Source organism: Tupaia chinensis, unplaced genomic scaffold (assembly GCF_000334495.1).
Source record: "Tupaia chinensis unplaced genomic scaffold, TupChi_1.0 Scaffold146386_1, whole genome shotgun sequence".
Taxonomy (NCBI): Eukaryota; Metazoa; Chordata; class Mammalia; order Scandentia; family Tupaiidae; genus Tupaia; species Tupaia belangeri.
The window spans coordinates 2,656,634-2,670,629 of NW_006206241.1; the positions used below are offsets into that span (position 1 = coordinate 2,656,634).

Here is a 13,996-nt window from a genome sequence, read left to right on the forward strand (position 1 = left end):
TCTGCATTCATCAGCTTTATTCTTTTTAAAGCAACAAGGATTTTACTTGGGTATAAGATGAGGACTTCACCAGGATACAGTCAGGATAAGCATAATTCGGGTAGCCCCAAACATGCTCACTTAAAGACTTAAAATCCTTGGAAAAGTTTTAAAGGTAAAAGCTAGACAGTGGAGACTCTTACTGTTTTTATTTTTGTGCTATTACATATAATAGTGCTGTGAATATTTATGTCCATGTTTTTATGAATATACTCTGTACATTCATACTGTCATCTTAGATGTGTAAGTAGGGGTGGTGCTTTTGAGCTATGTGATAACTTGATATTTAACTGTCAGACTTGCCGAACTATTTTTCTGCCTCATTACTTAATCTTACATTCATGCCAGTAATGTGTGAGGATCCAAATATGTCATCTTTTCCAGCACTTGCTGGTGTCCATCTTTTGATGATAGTCATTTCACTGTGGTTTTGACTTACATTCCCTGAGGACCGATGATGCTGAGCATATTTTAAAGTGCAGCTATTTGCAGATCTCTTTGCTGAAATGCCTATTCGAGTCTTTTGCATGGTTTTAAATTGATTACATTTTGATATCAAATTGTAAGACCGTTTGTTCTAGAAAAATATCCTTATGAGATATATTATTTCAAATATTTTCTCTCACAAAAGGGGTTATCTTATCTTTCTTGGTGGTTTTTATGAGACACAAAGGTTTTTTTTTTTTTTAATGACGTTTGAGTTCTCTATATTTTATTTTGTTGCTTGTGCTTTTGGTCATATCCAGGAAATCATTGCCTAACCCAAGATCACAAAGATTGATGCCAGGGTTTCCCTTTTCTCTTTCTTTTTTCTTTCTTTCTTCCTTCCTTCCTTCCTTCCTTTCTTTCTTTCTTTCTTTCTTTCTTTCTTTCTTTCTTTCTTTCTTTCTTTCTTTCTTTCTTCTTTCTTTCTTCTTTCTTTTTTTTCTTTCTTTTTCTCTCTCTTTTTTTTAAGCAAGAAGGAAAGGATTTTACTTTGGTTTAAGATGAGGACTTCACCAAGGTACAGTCATGAGAAGCATAATGTGGGTAGCCCCAAACATGCTCACCGAAGACTTAAAATCCTTGGAAAAGTTTTACAGGTAAAAACTACCAGTGGAAGGGAAAGGAGAAGAGGCAATTGTATTCATTGCTTTGGGACAATTATCCTTAGTTACAAGGAGCAATAAATCTCTGGACAAATGCCCTTGCAGAAGTCCTTATGGCAGGTTGCAGTAGTCTTCATGCAAGGTTGTGATTCTGGCAGAGTTCTGTGTTTTGTCACAAAGGAGTGAAAAACATCTTCTCCATGGTCCTCCCGGTTTGATTTAGTCGATGTTGATATAAGTGATTAATTTTGATTTTGAAAAAATTCCTCAATAAGAAATACATGCTATACTATTTTATGTAAGTATGCATAAATCTGAAATTCAATTTTCTGAAATAATATTTGTTTTTATAGGCAATGGGGCAATATATTCTGATATTTTCTATTCTGTTCCATGCCATTCCATTTCATTCCTTTAGAAACATTAGTGAAACCCAAGATACTGATTTAACAAATCTCTGATCTCAAGTTGTGACTTGGAAAAAAAAAACTTTCTGAAGTATGTTTCCTTGATGTTTATATTTCTTGTACTATTTATTGAAGATTCACCTATAGAATTTTTTTTTAGATAGAAATACAGGTGTAAATTCTTTTTTTTAGATCCCAGATTTTGCTTTTCTTAATTTAATTTAATTTATTATTATTATCTATACATTCAATTGTTATCCATCATTTATATTGTAAGAGACTTTATCCAGCATGATATACACCTCAGTCTAGCCCAGTTGAGACTATTACACTCATTCTCATCAACAGATAAGAAACCATATCTGTGTCCCACAAATTCCTTACCTCTCTATTTTTTCCCCAAATTTTCTTTCCTTTGCTCTTCTCCTCCCACACTCTCCTCCCACTTTGTCTCTAGTGTCCATAACAATTATTAATGCTTTTATGTCCTCCAGTCTTTCAGTCTCTACCATAGAGTACAGTCAGTATATGTTAAGTGGAGACATACAATGTCTCTTTCATAGCCTGACTTGCTTCACTCAGCAAAAAATCTTCCATATTTGTCCACTTTCTATCAAATTCCAGGGCCTTGTTGTTCTTTATGGCTAAATAGTATTCCATGGAGTATACGTGCCACACTTTTTCAATCCATTTATCTGTTTGTGGACATTTGGGTTGGTTCCATGTCTTAGTAATCATGAATAATGCTGCAATGAATATAGTTGTGCAAGAGCTTTTCCAATTGAGTGTTCTCCTGTCCTTTGGGTACTTACCCAGGTGTGGGATTGCTGGATCATATGGTAGGTCTACTTAAAGGTCTTTGAGGAACCTCCATATTGTTCTCCACAGTGGCTGGACCAATTTACATACCCGCCAACAATGTAGGAGTGTTCCCCTTTCACCATATCCCCTTCAGCACTTAGCTTTATTATTATTTTTTAAATCTTCACCATTCTGACTGGGGTTAAGTGGTATCTCATTGTGGTTTTGATCTGCATCTCTCTTATGATGATGGATGTTGAGCATTTTTCATATGCTTTTTGGCTGTTTGTCTTCCTTAGAGAGTTGTTTATTCAGTTCATTTCTCCATTGTTTAATTGGGTTAATTATTTTCTCCCAGGTAAACCACTTGCTTGAGTTCTCAGTATATTCTGGTTATCATTCCCTTATCCAAGGCACAGTTAACAAAAAATCTCTCCCATTCCAAAGGATGTCGATTCACACTAATTATTGTGCCTTTGCTGTGCAGAAACGTCTCAATGTGATGTATCCCTACCTGTCTATTTTGGGAATTATTGCCTGTGCTTTGGGGGTTTTGCTTAAGAAGTCTTTGCCTACCCCAATGTCTCCCAGAGTTTCCCCAGTGTTTTCTAGCAGTAATTTTATAGTTTGTGGTCTTAGGTTTAAATCTTTGATCCATTTTGAGTTGAATTTTGTTAATGGTGACAGGTAGGGGTTCAGATTCATCTTTCTGCAGGTAGGTACTCAATTTTTCCAGCACCATTTACTAAAGAGGTTTTCCTTTTTCCACTGGATTGATTGGTATCCTTTGTCAAAGATCAGTTTGTTGTATGTTTTGGAGTTTATTTCTAAGATCTCTACTCTGTTCCATTGGTCCCTCATGTTTGTTTTTGTGCCAATACCACACTGTTTTGATTATCACAGCTTTGTACTATATTTTGGGGTCTGGAAGTGAAATGCCACCTACTTCAGTCTTCTTGCACAGAATTCTTTGCCAGAGTTTTCTATAAAGAATTTTTCACTCCTTTTTCTTACCCGATCATCCTTTTGAGTTATTTTTTTACATCATGTAAGATGAGAGTCCTAATTCATTATCTTGCATGTAGGTATGCAGTTTTCTGGGCATCATTTTTTAAAGGACTTTCCCTGTTCATTGAATTGTCTTAGCCCCTTGTGGACAATTAGTTGACCATAAAAAGGAGGACTAATTTCTTCCATTTTAATTCTATTTTGTTACAGATAGATAAAAAGATAGACAAAGAGAGAGTGATGGTAGAGATGGAGAAAACAATGCAGATAAAGATAGAGATATCAGTGTAGATTTTAATATAAATATATAGATCCTCCTAACAATACCATACATTCTTAAATACCATGAGAAAGAAAATAGCTGTCTAGAAGGTAGAGGTCTGCTAAAACTGCCCTCAGAAAGATCAGTGAACAAAGTCTCAGTATATCCCTTCACTCCTCTCTGGAGTAGTTTCTTCACATTACTTTAGGACACATGGCAAGGACACGTGTTCCTTGACCAGATAGCACTAAAACCTACCCTAAGTTACCACAAACTGTGTGCTGTTCACTGTACATCTACATCCTTCCTGTAGCTGTACTATTAAAACCTCTGATGTATGAAATACTGGAAAGCAAGTCAGAAATAAGTGCTTCTCTTTTCAACCTCCATTGTATGGTCTAAGAAATTTGCTATATATTGAGCATGGATGCACAATGTTTGTCTTTCATAGTCTGGCTTATTTCACTCAGAATCAAATCTTCCAAATTCATCTACTAAGTATCAAATGACGGGGTCTTGTACTTTATGGCTGAGTAGTACGCCATAGTGAATATATGCCACATTTTTTCAATCCAGTCAAAGTATTTTCTAATTTCCCTTCTGATTCTTTTTTGGACCATTGTTTTTTTGTTTCATTTTCTTTGGTTTTTGACATAGGCTGAGTGCACTTGTTGGAGAGAGAAGCAGAGAGAAAGAAAGTGAGAAGTCGCCCCCCTCAGGGTGATGGCCATGCCACAATCCCTTCTCCTCCATTCTCCTCTCAGGATCTTGGGCACACACACACACGCGCCCGGTGTGAGTTTAAGCCACTGGGTCTGAGACACGAACCGCGGTCAACTACGTGGGAGTCCAGTGACGTAGCCATTACGCTAACTGCTGGTCCCTAATTCTGTTTATATTTGAGCAACATTTTCTATGGCTGTCTATTGGCTCTACTTAGTTTACATAGCACTATTCAGGTCTCTTATTGATCTTCTTCCTACATGTTATAGTCACTTTTTTGAAATGTTATTGAAGTTTCCAACTATTATTGTTAATTTGTCTATTTCTCCTTTAAATCTTAAATTTTCTGCTTCATATACTTTTGTAACTTGCAGTTGTTAATATCATAGTTTACAATTGTTGTATCATTACACTTTCCTAATGAATGGACTCTTTTATCATTTTGAAATGTCCATCTTTGTCTCTGGTAATAACTTTTTCTTAAAGTATTTTGTCTAGTGGTAATATATCCAGACGAGTTAACTTGCATGTGTGTTGCTTGCATAAGTCTCTTTGTACTTTCAACTCATTTCTGTCTTTGAATTTGAAGTGAGTCATTTGTAGAAAGTATGTGCTTGTCATGACATTCTCTTTCTTATAATCTTCATCAGATGAATTTGTACAAATCTTTTATTTTGTTGACTATCTGACTGTATTGTTAATTTGTATATATTCTGGATATAAGTACATGTCAGACACATATATCACAAAAATTTCCTTCCAAACTATGGAATTCATTTCCTTTTCACATGTTCTTAATGAAGTGCTTTATAAGCTTAACATTTTAATTGAGATTAATTTCAAATAATCCATTGGATTTCATTTATGAGTGATTGTTTTCCCTCTCTCCTAGAATATTTGCCTAACCTAAAGCTGGAGCTATATTCTCTTATGTTTTATATCTAAAATACTGTAATTTTAGTTTTTAGGTTTGAGTCACTGATTCAACTCAAGTAAAAATTTTATGTGCTGTGAGCTAAGGATCAAGGTTCATTTTTTTCCATATGAATATCCAGTTGTTCCAGCACCATTTGTTTAAAAGACTTTTCTGAGTGAGTGTTGTCAGAAAGATGATGGAATTGGAGGTCCCAGCCCTCTTGCCCCTACAGACCCACCAATTTGATAGCCATTTAGGGACAAAAGCTCCTTAGTGAGAATTCTGGAATATGAGTATGAGGTGACAGTACCCCACTGGAGGAAAAAAAAAAAGGGTAAACAGAACAGTTTCTTTGTAGGCACATTCTCCTTTCCTAGGCCAGCATGATGCAGTATCAAGAGATGCCCTCTTAGCCTGTAAGGTCTTTTATAGGGGAAAAAAGAAGAAACAGTGTCCATCTTCTTCAGTTTTTTGAGACACTACCTGAGAGACCCACCTCTCTCTCACCTCACCCAAAAAACCCAAGAGAATTAGCATGTCTAGATCACGTGGGGCTACCTAAGAACAAAACATGGGGTGAAGTCTGTCAAAATCCAATGCACAGATCTCAATAGTCAGCATGACTCTCACCACCAGGGCTATCTACCTGCCCACTAGTTGGCCTGTTTGACTGTTGGTGAAGAGTTTTCACTTCTGAAAACAGCCTGTAAAAACTGGGAAAGATGACTGCTTCTTCAAATGTGTATACAGCAATGCAAAACTAAAAAGATCATGAAGAATTTGCAGTAACTTACTTTAAAGAAATGTACATTGGGGGACCAGAAGATGACGTAATGATTATGTCACTGGACTCCCATGTAGTCAACTGCTGCTCCAGTCCCTGACCTGGCAGCTTAAAACTCACACCGGGCACATGTGCATCCATACCCAAAAGCCCAGGAGGAGACTGCAGAAGGGATTGCAGCATGGCCATTTCCACTGGGGAGGTGAGTTCTTGCTTTCTATCTCTCTCGTGAACACACATTCCCTATAGCAAAAGTCTCTCACACACACAAAAAAGAAATGTACATTGGGGCCAGCAGGTGGTATTGTGATTGGGGCACTGAACTCCCACATGGCCAAATGAGGTTTAAATCCCAGACCTGATGGCTTACATTCTCTCTCTGAATTTTTAAAATAATAATAATAATGATAAATTAAATTAAATTAATAATTTTTAAAAGAACAAAATGCACATCTGTGAACCACCTAACAAAAATTTCAAAATAAGTTTAAAGAAGCTTGTGAGCCACAACAGAAGACAGATAACTAAATGAAATCAGGAAAACAATATGTGAACAAAATGAAAATAAAAGGAAGAGAAAACATGAGGGAAAAAAGCATATAGCAATTCTAAAAGAATGTAATGACTGAACTGAAAAGTTCAATGGAGAGCTTTCAGAACAAACTTGATTGGGCCAGCAGGCAGTGTAGTAGTTAAGGCACTAGCCTCCCACATGGCTGATCACAGTTCAAGTCCTGGACTGAGCAGTCTCCTGTTTTTTTGGTTTTTTTGTTTGTTTCTTTGTTTGCTTTTTAGTAGATACCCAGGAGTGGACTTGCTGGATTATATGGTAGTTCTATTTGAAGGTCTTTGAGGAATGCTCAGTTATAAAATCACTTGCACAACTATATTTATTGCAGCATTATTTATGATTGCTAAGACATGGAACCAACCCAAATGTCCACAAACAGATGAATGGATTGAAAAAGTGTGGCACATATACTCCATGGAATACTATTCAGCCATAAAGAATAATAGGACCCTGGAATTGGATAGAAAGTGGACAAATATGGAAGATTTGTTGCTGAGTGAAGCAGGTCAGGCTATGAAAGAGAGACATTGTTTGTCTCCATTAAACATATACTGACTGTTCGCTCTCCACGATAGAGACTGAAAGTCTGGAGGACATAAAAACACTGAAAATTTTATGGACACTAGAGACAAAGTGGAAGGAGAGTGTGGGTGGAGAAGAGCATAGGAAAGGAAATTTGGGGAAAAAATAGAGAGGTAAGACATTTATGGGACACAGATATGGTTTCTCATCTGCTGATGAGGATGTGTATAGTATTCTCAACTGGGCTGGAGTGAGGTGTGTATCATGCTGGATAAAGTCTCTTTGCAATCTAAATGATGTATAGCAATTGAATGTAACAATAATAATAATAACAATAATAATAACTACAAAAATAATAAAATAAAATAAAAAGAATATATTTAGACAAATGCAGAATAATGTGATATTCTGAGGATGACACATAAATCATTTTTAGCCTATGGTAGTTGTTACAAGACAAAAGTCTTAAGAAAAACTATAATCACAAAGAGTGGTTAATTGATAAACAATTTAAAAGAAATAAATTTTGGTATTAATAACATAAAGTGAAAGAAAGTGCCTCCGCTCTTACCTGCTCCCCCGGTCTCAGTTTGTCAGAGTAGTTCTGGCTGAAGAGTAAACCTTGCCGCTGCATTATTCAAAACCTCCCCTGGTTTTCCTGAGGAAATTCTCTCAAGGGCCTTCCTGATCTGTCCCTGAGTCCTCTCCACAGTTCAGTCTCTGACCTCATCTTCTTCTACTCATCTTTTCCATCCCTGTTAACGTGGTACCTTGCCCGTGTCTTGATTATACTGTCCATATCTCAGAACTGTGGTCCTACAGTGCTTTGTTGGGAACAAGTTTTTTACCACCCAGGTAGCTCTCCACCTCACTTTCTTCAGATCTTTACTTCAAAACTCATCTTCTCTCTGAGGATTCTCCACCAACTCTTTCCAAAATGAAATTTCATGATCAGACTGCATGATCTTCCCATCTCTTTCTGTATTATTTTCTTTCATAAACCTATCAAGAACTAAAATTCGCTCTTTCATGTATTTAACTTGACTTAGCTTGCAAAGTGATTATTCCAACATGTAGACATTTCTCACCAATCCAGTTGAGAATACTATACACTTATCTTCAACAGATAATAACCCATTTCTTTGTCCCATAAATGCCCTGCCTCTCTACTTTTCTTCTTAACGTCCTTCCTCAGATTCTCCTCCTTCACTCACCCTCTTCCCACACTGTATCTGGTATTTATAACCATTTTCTATGTTTCTATATCCTCTAGTCATTTAGTTTCAGCTACAGAGTGCAAAGTCAGATACTAATTGTAGACATGCTATGTCTCTCCTTCATTGCCTGACTTGCTTCATTCAGCAGTAAATCTTCCATATTCATCCACTTTCTGTCAAAAGTCAGGGTCTTGTGTTTTTATGGCTAAGTAGTATTCCATAGAATACATGTGCCACACTTTTTCACCATTCATCTGTTCATGGGCATTTGGGTTGATTCCATGTCTTTTTTTTTTTTTCTTAGTATTTTATTTGCATTTTGGGAGAAGATACACAGTTTCACAAGAAACAATGAATTTTCTCAAACAATAGAAAAAGTATTAAAGTGAAAAAAACCATTTTAAAAGAAGAAAACAAGTCTCTTCAGCAAGCACTGGGCCACTGCAGAGGGACCAGTGAAGTGGAAGTTACACAGAGGAAGTAAGCTCGGATTCATCCACAAACGTCTTGTCTAGTTCTGGAAGGCTCCCAGTGGGCCATCTCTTGGGGTTGGTAAGCAGCTCAGGCGCGGGCTGCTGGGCTCCATGTCTGAGTGGCTCACTCTCCAGGGGGCTGCATCTGTTTGCAGAACTCATCGAACTGCTGTTGCTCCAGCTCCGTCATGACTCTGTTGAGGGCGTAGATCTCTGCTCTTTGTCTTTGCTTCAGCTCCTGCTGGGCTGATTTCTGCTTAGCTTTCTCAACTCTGCTCACAGGTTCTTTAACTTTGGGTTTCTCTTTACAGGCAGGTGGATCTATGGTTGGCTTCCGAGCACTTCTTAGTCACTTCTCATCCAGCCTCGGGGCTCCGGCAACGGCCTCCACTGCGTCGCAGACAGGCCCAGAGCAGGAGAAGCCCTGCCTCTTCGCGACCGCCGCCCCTCGTCCATGTCTTTTTTCATTGTAAATAATGCTGCGATAAACATCGATGTCCAAGCACTTTTCCAACTAAAGATTCTTCTGTCCTTTGAGTAGATAACAAGGAGTCAGATTGCTGGATCATATGGTAGTTCTATTTATAGATCTTTGAGGAATCTCCATATTGCTCTCCACAGTGGCTGGACCAATTTATATTCCCACCAGCAGTGTAAGAGAGTTCCCCACCCTGTCAGCACTTATCTTTTTTTTTTTTTTTTAATCTTAGTCATTCTGACTAGGGTTAGGTGATATCTCATTGTGGTTTTGATCTGCATCTCCCTTATAATGAGGATGTTGAGCATTTTTTCATATGCCTTTTGGCTATTGGTATGTATTCCTTAAAGAGAGGTTTTTTCAACTCATTCTTCCATCTTTTAATAGGGTTGATCATCATTTTTGGGGAACAGTTGCTTGAGTTCCCTGTGTATCAGTCCCTTACCTGACACATAGTTTACCAAAATATTATCCCATTTTGAAGACTGTTGATTCACATTGATTACTGTGTCCTTGGAAGTGCAGAAACTTCTTAATCTGGTGTAATCCCACTTGTCTATCTTTGAAATTATTGACTGTTCTTTGGGGGGGGTCTTATTTAAAGAGTCTTTTCCTGCCCCAATGTCTCTCAGAGTTTCCCCAGTGTCCCCAGTGTTTTTCAGTAGTAATTTTATAGTTTTAGGTCTTAGGTTTAGATCTTTGATTCACTTTGAGTTGATTCTTGTCAATAGGGAGAGGGAGGGGTTCAGATTCATCTTTCTGTAGGTGGATACCCAATTTTTCCAGTACTATTTACTAAAGAGGTTTTCCTTTTCCCACTGGATTGACTGGTAGGTACCTTTGTCAAAAATCAGTAGGCTGTATGTTTGGGAGTTTATTTCTCAGGTCTGTTCTACTCTATTTCTACTCTGTTCCCTTGGTCTACCTGTCTATTTTTGTGCCAATATCATGCTGTTTTGACTATAACAGCTTTGTAGTATATTTTCAGGTCAGAAAGTGAGATACCACTCACTCCACTCCTCTTGTGCAGGATTGCTTTAATAAGAGGTATTTTAAGATTCCAGACAAATTTTATGATTGTCTTTTCTAGATCTGTGAAGAATGTCTCTGGCACTTTGATTGGGATTACATTAAATATGTAGATTAATTTGGGTAGAATTGCTATTTCAATTATATATTTCTTCCAGTCCAGGAATATAGATGTCCTATTTTTTGTGTCATTTTTAGTTTCTTTTTTTTAGCTTCTCATAGTTTTCCTTGTAGAGGTCTTTAACTTCTTTGGTTAGATTTATTCCTAGATATCTTACACTTTTTGTGATTACTGTAAATGGAATTACATTTTTCAGTTCTATCTCAGTCTGTTTGCTGTTTGTATATAGAGATGCTATAGATTTCTGTATGTTTACTTTGTATCCTTGCATCCATGGAATAAAGTCTACCTGGTCATGATGTATAATCTTTTTTATATATTGTTGGGCACCATTAGCTAGTATTTTATTGAGGATTTTTGCATCTATGTTCATCATAGATATTGGTCTACAGTTTTCCTTCCTTGTCCTGTCCTTGTCTGTTTTAAGGGTAAGGGTAATGGAGATTTCATAGAATGAATTTGGGAGCATTCCACCCTTTTGGATCTTTAGAAATAACTTGAGCAGAATGGGGGTTAACTCTTCTTTAAAAGTTTTATAGAATTCAGAGGTGAAGCCATTAGGACCAGGACTTTTCTTTGTTGGGTTGTTATTCATTAATGATTCAATCTCCTGAATCGTTATGGACCTACTCACACTTTCTACATCCTCCTGATTCAATCTTGATAGATTATGTGTCCAGGAATTTGTTTATCTCATCCAGATTTTCTTGTTTATTATTGTATAGTTGTTCATAGTAACCTCTAATGATGCTTTGTGTTTCTATTATGTCAGTTGTTATATTGCCTGATTCATTGCAAATTTGATTTGCCTGGTTCCTTTCTCTCTTCTTAATTAGTCTAGCTAGTAATGTACTGATTTTGTTTATCTTTTCAAAGAACCAACTTCCACTTTCATTTATTTTCTGTATAGTTCGTTTATTTTCTATTTCATTTATTTCTGCTCAGATCTTTATTATTTCTTTTCTCCTGGAGTTTTTGGATTTTTTTTTCTTTTTTTTTTTTTTGCTGTTGCTTTTTCAGTTCTTTGAGGCATGATGTTAGATGGTCCACTTGCCTTCTTTCAGTCTTTGTCTTATGTGAACTAATTGCTATGAATTTCCCTCTTATGAATGTTTTGCATTGCCCCAAAGATTATGGAAACTCGTCTTCTCAATGTCATTGACTTCCATGAATCTTTTGATTTTAGTCTTAATTTCTTCAGTAGTTGTGAAGTCATTCAGGAGTAGGTTATTAGTTTCCATGTAATTGTGTATTTTTGAAGATTTTTTTTTAAAAAGTTAACATCAAGTTTAATTCCATCATGGTCAGAGAAGATGCTGTATATAGTTTCTATGCCTTTGAACCTGTATAGGATTGTTTTGTGTCCTATCATTTGGTCAGTCTTTGAAAAGGTTCCATGTGGGGGTGAGAAAAAACATTATCTCTCCAGAAGACCCCTTCATGGCTACTGAGAACTAGTGATTTCAGGAGACTAGGAGAAATGAAAATTTTCCACTGATAATTCAGCCTTCAGCCCTCAAACTCATGTGGTAGGAAGAAGACTGCAGCCTCTTGTCTCTGTATCTGTCTTTGTCTCTCTCTACCTCTGTCTCTGTCTAAAAAAACCTCTGTCTCTGTCTCTGTCTTCTCATTTTTTTGGTAATTTTTCCTTTATAAATTTTTTTTAAAGTTAAGCAGTTTCTGGACCCTCAGGCCCTCCTTTCCCTTTATCTTGTTAATAATTGCCTCTTCACCTCACTACCCAGGAAAGGCAAGGGAACAGGCCATAGAAGACTCCTTCATGGCTACTGAGAACTAGGTTTTCTAATTTTTGCTTAAAAAAAAAAATTTATTTTTGTTGTTGTTCTTTGTTTCGTTTTTGTTTTGTTTTTGTTTTTTTTTTGTTTGGCCTCTTCACCTCACTACCCAGGAAAGGCAAGGGAACAGGCCATAGAAGACTCCTTCATGGCTACTGAGAACTAGGTTTTCTAATTTTTGCTTAAAAAAAAAAATTTATTTTTGTTGTTGTTCTTTGTTTCGTTTTTGTTTTGTTTTTGTTTTTTTTTTGTTTGTTTGTTTTTCCTTGTCTTTTTCTCTGTTTCTTGGTCATTTTTGTTGCTGTTGTTGTTTCTCTCTCTCTGTTTCCTTTTCTGCATGCTCCTGGATGCTCAGATTGAACTTCAAGTTTAGGAAGAAACACACTTTTCCATCAGATGACTAGAAATCTCCGCAGGACCACAAGAAATATGGGAAAGCAAGAAAATACCTCTCCCCCAAGGGAAAAGAATGACTCCTCTTCATCCACAGACAGTTCAACAGAAATCATGGATATGTCTGATAAAGAATTTAGAACATTAATAATGGCGAAGCTAACAGAGACAGAAGAGAAGAGAGACAATGAACTGCAGAAGAGAATGGAGAAAGGAGCTGATGAGTGCTGGGAGGTGAGGAAATTCTTACAAGATCTGAAAGAGGAATTAGACACTTTACCAAAGAATCAAATGGAATTGTTAAAGATAAAGACTATAATACAGGAATTAAAATTTCTCTTGAAAGTATTAAAAGCAGACTAGATCATACAGAAAATAGAATCTCAGATGTAGAAGAGTAAATTGTTGGCCTAGAGAACTCCACCACGAAAACTGAGAAAAGTGCCCAAAAATTTGAGAATAATACACGAGAAATACTAGACACCATCAAATGTCCAAACATCCAGATAATTGGCATTCCAGAAGGTGAAAAGGTTCATAAGGGCATTGAAAATCTATTCCATGAAATCCTGCAAGAAAACTTTCCAAACCTAGAGAGGCACTTAAAGATCCAATCCCAAGAAATACAAAGGACCCCAAATAGAATCAACCCAAGAAGATCTTCTCCAAGATGCCTTATAGCCAGACTAACCAAAACCACAGACAAAGACAAGATACTAACATTGGCAAGAGAGAAACAGCAAGTTACCTACAAAGGATATTTCATCAGACTGACAGCAGACCTCTTGTCGGAAACAATGAGAGCATGGAAAGAATCAGAAAATATATTCAAAGTGTTAGGGGAAAGCAATTACAACCAAGAATACTCTACCCAGCAAGTTTGTCCTTCATATAGGAAGAAAAGACAAGAACATTTTCAGATAAACAAAACCTGCAAGAATTTACCAGCACCAGACCAGATCTCCAAGAAATTCTCAAGGGAGTGCTATGTTAGGAAAATTAAATGTAGTGACACAGAAATAAGAGTTCAAAAACTAAGAAAATGGCCAACTTAATCATAGGGACAAGTCTGGAGTTGAATATTATATCCCAGAATTCAATTGGAATGATCAAACCACAACAAAAGATAGATTAAGTAAATGAGACTGAACTGGTGAAATAGCATTCTGTGACTTTTGACTAAAATATTGCTGCTTTTCTCCTAGGCTTTGTTGTCCAATTTTAAGAGTTTTTGTCCTGTCTTGAGCTGTCAATAGGTTCATGAACCTACTATTTGAACAAGATACTAGCCTGTTTCCAGGCTTTAAGTTTTAAGGAAATTTCCTTACCAATTCAAAACTGCTTTTCTTGAAATTACCAGCTGAACTT

At 36.7% G+C, this 13,996-nt stretch overlaps 1 pseudogene; it reads right to left on the reverse strand.

Moving 5' to 3' along the window:
• Positions 1 to 8,732: 8,732 nt before the first annotated feature.
• Positions 8,733 to 13,996, reverse strand: part of LOC102500183 (small vasohibin-binding protein pseudogene) — a 9,755-nt pseudogene continuing 4,491 nt past the window's right edge.